The sequence below is a fragment of the Jaculus jaculus genome, chromosome 11, assembly GCF_020740685.1.
Source record: "Jaculus jaculus isolate mJacJac1 chromosome 11, mJacJac1.mat.Y.cur, whole genome shotgun sequence".
In the NCBI taxonomy this organism is placed as follows: Eukaryota; Metazoa; Chordata; class Mammalia; order Rodentia; family Dipodidae; genus Jaculus; species Jaculus jaculus.
Genome location: NC_059112.1, coordinates 2161424 through 2169127, shown reverse-complemented (window position 1 = coordinate 2169127; position 7704 = coordinate 2161424). Strand labels below are relative to the sequence as shown.

The following is a 7704-nucleotide window of genomic DNA, read 5'->3' as shown; positions in this document are numbered from 1 at the left end:
CATACATATATTTCCTGAGTTAAAAATACCAAGCAGATCCTACAAACTTAATTCTTTTTAACTTTATTTCCTCAAAAGTTGTTCAGTGTTCTCAAAGACTTGTCTCTGATTCTAGGGGTTTGTAAGTAAATTAAACCTGCACTGCTGAACATGGGAAAGCTTGGTGGAACCCACAATGAACAGGTTTCCCCATTCCTGTGAAGAGAGCTCAAGGAAAGGTCTAAGCCTAGAGATGGCAGGTAGAAGAATAAGGAAAACGTGCAGAAAGGGAGGAGGGCCCTGATGCCAGAGGAATGAAGGCTCCTTTCCTTGTGCTGTTCAAAGTGTGCAAAGTGAGTAACTGTGAAAAATTACAGAGATGGGTCAACAATTGGAAAATCAGGAGGGTTTGGTCAGGCTGATGAAGACGGTTTCATATACATTAGAGAATTCTTTCTCCAATTTTTGCTTCTTGTGCTCAATTCACTGAGTATGGGCTTGTCCTTTTATTTATTTATGTTTTTCAAGGTAGGGTCTCACGCTAGCCCAGCTGACCTAGAACACACTGTGTAGGCTTACGATGGACTTGTACTAACGGTGATCCTCCTACCTCTGCCAACCTCCTGAGTGATGGGATTAAAGGTGTGCACCGCCACGCCTGGCCTGAGTATTTCTTCTTTTCAAGGATAATTCCAAATTTTTTTTGAAAGTTTTTCTCTTTTCTTGTAGGGTTCTCATTTTGTAACCTGAGGATTAGATGAAAAAATCATGCTTTCTTATTAGAAAGTAAATGAACATACATGCAGAGTGACTAAGAATAATCTTGAAAAGTATTTTCTGTTCTGTGAGTTTAGCCCTCATGTATGTGCATACATGTAGCATGTACATTCACACACATCCTTGTGAGTGGGCACATACACCCATTCCCTGTAGAGAATAACACACTACACCCCCAGGAACTTACCTGTAGAGAAGAGGTATTGTAAGGACCATGATTTGGGGTTGTGGTAGTTTGAATGTGGTAGTTTGAATGTTTGGCCTCATAGATTCCATTGTTTTTTTTTTTTAAAAAAAAATATATATATATGTAAAATTTTTATTTATTGGAGGGATATAGAGAGAGAATGGGTGCTCCAGCCACTGCAAATGAATTCCAGACACATGGCCACTTTGTGCATCTGGCTTTACATGGGTCCTGGGTATTTGAGCTTGGGTCCTTTATAGCTTTGCAGGTAAGTGTCTTAACCTCTAAGCCACCTCTCCAGCCCAACTCCACCATTTTTTTTTAAAAAAAAATTTGTTGTTGTTGTTATTTTTATTTATTTATTTGAGAGCGACAGAGAGAGAGAGAGAGAGAGAGAGAGAGAGAGAGAGAGAGAGGGTGCGCCAGGGCCTCTGGCCACTACAAACGAACTCCAGACGCTTGCATCCCTTGTGCATCTGGCTAATGTGGATCCTGGGGAATCGAGCCTTGAACCAGGGTCCTTAGGCTTCACAGGCAAGTACTTAACTGCTAAGCCATCTCTCCAGCCCCAACTCCACCATTTTTAATTAAACTTCCTACTTGAGCCCCCTAGCAGGCAGATAGATTCCTGCTAGAGGGGGTGTGTCACTGGTGGTGGATCTAAATTCCAGCCAAAGATGTGGTAAAAGCAGGTTTTGAGCTCTGGTGGCTTGCGTTTGCTTGCTACTTTGGGTGTTTCCTGACTGTTTGGTGGTGTCTCTGCATTTATGAACGGAAGCCAGCTTCTTCTGCCATTGATGAACTTCCCCTGGGTCTGTATGTTTGAAATAAAACCCTTCCTCCCATAAACTGTGTCCGGTTGGATGTTCGTCCTGCAACATGGAGCTGACTGTATGCAGTAGGGCGCCGGCTCCCAGTGATCTTGCCATGCCACCCATGTGCACATCAGTCACCCCACTCACGATCCACATACACATCACATAAACATCAGCCATCCCACTCATGATCCACATACACATCACATACATATCAGTCACCCCCCTCATGATCTCCAGTTATGTATTTGCAAATAATTAATCAAAAGTATTCTAGGATTCTGAAACGGGCCTGAATTCAGTGAGCTGTTAATTTTCAGGTGCATTTCTTAGCTGAATCTCACCTGCCACTTAGGTAACTTGGCAGTCTGCCTCTTGGGCTTCCCTCAAGGACCAGCAGGAACATGACTCATTCCATGAAGCCTTTTAGAGCCAATGACCTCAGTGCTGTGGACAAAGTCTAGAGATGTGGCTTGTTTAGTTATTTTTTAAGTGCATGTGTTCAGGGAGATTCTCAACAGCTGGGATTTGATTGGAGAAAGCAAGGCATCGAAATCCATTTCACTGAGCTGGTTCTGTTGCCCAGGTACCCCACAAAGACCCACCTTCACTGAGATGGGAACCTGCAACAGCAGGCCTCATGCTAAGGGGCCTAGATGGACCCTCAATTCATCTCTATTTTTTCCCCATTCTTAGGGAAGGGTTACTGTGGTGAGAAGGAGCGTTAAGTTACTTGTATTCTTTCCTGGTAAGACTAAGTTTGCTGTGTGCTCTTGTGATTTTCCTTTTTCATGGCGCTTTCCCTTCTTTGTAAGGGACAAGACCCTTCCAGTGAGAGGAGATCGTGCTATCTGGAGGGTTCTCTGAGCTTTGCAGCTTTGCAGAAAGGAAAGCTGCAGAGACCAAGGAAGGCTGAGTGGGATTAGTGGTCAGGACACTTTAACCTGGTAAACAGTCTGTCTGTCTTGCTTTGTTTGCAGCACTTAACCTCAGCCTCAACTGAAAAATGAGAGACTTGGAATTTAAAAAAGGACAGTCTTAGCCTCTAGAACACATGGAGTTTGCTTATTCATGTGCCAATAAGAGCTGTATCAAGCTGTGAGACATTGTAACCAGTATACACGTGAAGTCAGCGATAGAATTCTACTCTAAAACACAATCTTTTTTTTTTTTTTTTTTTTTTGGTTGTGTTGTTTTCTCTAGGCAGGATTTCACTCTAGCTCTGGCTGACCTCGAATTCACTATGTAGTCTCAGGGTGGCCTTGAATTCATGTCGATCCTCCTACCTCTGCCTCCTGAATGCTGGGATTAAAGACATGCGCCACCATGCCCGGCTCCCAAACACAATCTTAAAATCCATCTAAATTAGGATTCCTTATTTTAGTTGAGCTGTGTGGGTTTACTATTAACATATGAATGACATAGGAATGACTGAGGACTTCCAGACCATGTAGGGATATGAGTGATCTCCTGAAAGTGTGGAATTTGTCAGAAGTTGGCTGCTACTCGGTTGGAAGTGAGATACAAAGAAATTGTTAGCGGAAGCTTTTCCCTGGGAGACTGCACGAGCCTTGACAGGAGGCAGCATTCCTCATTCGAGAATCTACACTGATAGTAACACCTATTCCACCTGCCCACGGGACTCTGATAAGAATCTAAACACAGCTAAACGCGCTTCACTCACAATAGTGGTGGTGTGCTATAAGAAGTACACAAATTCCGAGTACAAAGCTCCTGCTAGAGTGGTAAAGATGTCTTTTGTGTTCCAAGACGAATTCTAAGATGACCCAGAGGCCCTAGAGAGCCTTGGGATGCGCCTGCTTGCCAGAAAGACCACACATGCCTAACAGATTAGGACTTCAGCCCCACCTAGGACCTCTGGGGAGGTTGGAAGAGTTGAAAGCTGATAATCAAGGGCTAAAGATATAAATTATGTGCCTATAAGGAAGCCTCCACAAACCCCCAGAGACCCAGGATGGGGATGTGCGTGGGTTGTTGAGCACTGGGGTCCCTGGAGGTGGTCCATCCCTGGCATGGAGGCTCCTCCCACGGCCACATGCTGTTTATCTGAGTTCTCTCTAAGTCTTTTTTCATTTTAAAAATTTATTATTGTTTATTTGTGTGTGTGTGTGTCTGGATGTGTGTGCCAGAGGTCAATTTTGAGGTGTTTACAGTGTACCTTCTTTGGGACAGGGTCTCTTGCTGCTGTAAATGGACTGCCAGAAAGCAAATGCATGTGAGCGTAGTTGGCCAGAGAGCTCAGGACTCTCCTGGCCCCACCCCATCATCAGAGGCACTTCGGGATCACAGATACTACGCCACTTTCTATCCAGCTCTGTGTGCATTCTGGGGAATTGAACCCAGGCAGGCAGACACTTGGTGTGTGGGAGGAAATCAGTTCCATACATCTGGTATCAGAGGTGTTGTTTTGAATGTGTGAGAACAGAAAGCAAAAACAAAAACAAAAACAAAAAATCACCTTTTTGTTCTATATCTTGAAATATCATAGAACTTTGTCATATATAATGAGTAGTAAAGATGGAGTCCTTGCCCTGTTATTGCTTTCAATATTATTATCTGGTGTTTTATTATATGCAACTTTAACTCATAAATTAATAAGAATCTTTTCTAGAAACTGTAACTATTGTTTTCCAACACAATATAAATGCTTACTTTCAATGAGGCACCTTTTAACCAGATGAATGATATACATAGACATATTATGATGGCCTCAGTTTCTGAACATGTTTACCTACCTACAAGTTCCTAAGGAGTCTTTCAAATATACATTATTGATCCTCTATTTGCAATAACAAAATCTGAAAATCTCCAAAGACCAATCTTAAAATGTATTTATTCCAATTTAAAAGGCTAGTTATCCATTGCAAAAATATCAATGAGTGTGATTCCTCATGTTTCACAATCTTGGCTGATTATGAAATATATGGAGTAAATAAAGATTTACCTATCTAAAATCAAGAGGGAAAAGGGCTGGAGAGATGGCTTAGTGGTTAAGTGCTTGCCTGTGAAGCCTAAGGACCCCGGTTCGAGGCTCAATTCCCCAGGACCCACCTTAGCCAGTGCACAAGGTGGTGAATGTGTCTGGAGTTCATTGGTAGTGGCTATAAGCCGTGGTGCACCCATTCTCTCTCTCTCTCTCTTTCTCTCTCTGCCTGTGGCTCTCAAATAAATAAGTAAAAATAAACAAAAAACATCAGGGGGAAAGGACCAGGAAAATGGCTCAGCAGTTAAAGATGCCTTCTTGCAAAGCATGCCAGCTTGGATTTGATTCCCCATTACCCATGTAAAGTCACATGCACAAAGTGGCACATGTATTTGGAGTTCATTTGCAATAGCAAGAGGCACTGATGTACCCAAACACACACACACACACACACACACACACACACACACACACACCTCTCTCTTTCTCTGCTTGCAAATAAATATATGAAATTATTAAAAAGAAAAGAAAATCAGAAAAAAATTTTCATGGCATATTTGCTTGAAAAGTTTTCTGATACAGGCTTATACATCTATGTTGCTATTGTAAGTAAAATAGTAGTAATATTATCAGCTTAGGCACGAGTTCCTTTCCTTTTCCCTTACAAATATACAAGAAGTTTCTCACCAAACTTGAGATTGGTTTTCTGGGGAGCTCTATTCTCTGTTGTGTAATGTTCAAACTTTTCATATTAAAATGTCCTGGAAGACGATGTCACATTCCTTTGAAAATCCTGAATAGTGGCACACTGTCATGCTCTTGTACAGAGAGAATTCTTGGAAGCAATTTAAAGTAACAAGAACCTAATGTGAAGAAAGAAGTAGTCATTAAAACTGAGAAATATTCCATCATTTTTGTTGTTGCTTTTTAAAAAATCTGGTGGTAGGTACATTGAAGACTACAGCATAGCTGATAACTTAATATTACCACAAATTAAAAAATATCTTAGTTTATACTTTGACAGCACATATACCAAAATCAGAACAATACAGTGAGTGGCATGGCTCCTGGGCAAGGATGAAATGCAATTTTGTGAAACCCTCCATATTTTCCACCTTGATCACAGTGGCAGAGGTTAATGCAGAGACACATAACTGGCAGAAGTGCTCAGAGCTAAAAGAACGTCTGTGGTGTCCCCTCCACGACTCAGTGTACAGCACAGAAGAGGGCGTCGGAAGAATGGTGGCTGGGGAAGGAAGAGTTACGTTCCCCAGTGCTGCCGATGCTCAAAGTCACCAGTTAATCCATTAGCAGGAGCCGTGGGGCCCCTCCACTAGAGGAAGGCAGTAACACCAGGTGAGGGTGCAGTTGGGAATTCACCTTTAGACTCCTTTATTTATTTATTATAAAAAATATTTTATTTATCTATTTGTGGGAGAAAGAGAGAGTGCGTATGGGCACACCAGGACCTCTTGCCACTGTAAATGAACTCCAGGGAGCTGTAAGTCTGGCCTCACATGGATAGTGGGGAATCAAACGTCAGGCCATTAGGCTTTACAAGAAAGTCCCTTTAACCACTGAACCATTTCTCCAGCCCAACCTGAAAAGTATTTTTAACTGACACAATTATATATAATTATTACATGCAACATATTTTGAAATGCATACATACATATTCTATGTATGTATATCACACACACACACTGTGCAGTTGCTAAGTTATCTTTTCTTGTGAAAAGAACCACTAAGATCCACTCTTTTAGTGACTCACAAGAATGCAGTTCAATATTATTAACTATAGCTATCATATACAATAATAGTCCCTGGGACTCTTATTCCTTGTGTATTGCTGAGTTTTCAAATTCTCTGCCCAGCATCTCCCCAGAACAACTTTCCTTACATTCCAGTCCCTTACAACCACCATTATATTGCAGTTCAATATTATTAACTATAGCTATCATATACAATAATAGTCCCTGGGACTCTTATTCCTTGTGTATTGCTGAGTTTTCAAATTCTCTGCCCAGCATCTCCCCAGAACAACTTTCCTTACATTCCAGTCCCTTACAACCACCATTATATTAAACTTCCTGTTTTATATATGAGCATGTGCAATGTTCGTTTTCCTGCTCCTTTCCATACAGTCCTTAAGGTCCCATTTGACTCCAACAACTTTAATCTCCCTTGATAAGAATTGAAGCAGGTGGCAGGAAAAAATAAAAAGAGGCAAAGTCATTCATATTGAAAAATTCTTCCCAATTGTAAAACCAGTAATCCTTTTATCAGAATAATGCCCCAAGGAGCATGACCTTTGAAAGTTCCCAGAACTTCTAGAACTTGGCTCCTGGGGACTGGTTGATCATCTGCACACTGGCAAGGAGAAGAAAGCTGTCAGGGGAGGCAGAGGACCCAGCAGGACATCGCCAGGAAAGGGACTGTTTGAACTTGTTCCGGAGAGTCTTGCTCACCAGCGAGATTGCCTTGCACACCAAACAAAGACACTTGTACGTAGAACTTCATCTCTGGGCGAAGCTTCCTATTCAAATAGAGACATTGCTCATGGCATGGAGGCACACCCAAGTCAGAGCAGATAACCAAATACAGGGCTTAGGCTAGAGGATCTGACCCAAATGATGGACGGAACAACCAAGGCCAGGGAAGGGGGAGCTACATAGAGACGAGGGAAGAGTGAGAGGGTCAGCTAACGGTGGGAGGAAAGAGATCCACCAGGAAGGCGGTTTAGAGAAAATCTGCAAGTGGGATCCAAACACCAGCTCTAAACTAATTGTGGGCTTGTCAGTCAAGCTGTGGTTGTGACCTGGAAGAGCTGGGAGGCACAGACTTGCAGGCCCCGCTCCAGGCCGCGGCCATCAGAACCCACCTGTTCACAGCAGCCCCGGGGGCTCCTGTTCCCGTGGCTGTGGCCGCGCGGTTAGGAGATGTGTGAGTGAGGGGCCCCAGTGGGATGCAATGGAGTCAGCTACCCAACACGCACCTGTCTC

General features: G+C 42.7%; 1 pseudogene; it reads left to right on the top strand.

Moving 5' to 3' along the window:
- The first annotated feature begins 5714 nt into the window (after nt 1-5714).
- LOC123453432 lies at nt 5715-5814 on the top strand (annotated as a pseudogene).
- The last annotated feature ends 1890 nt before the right edge of the window (nt 5815-7704 follow it).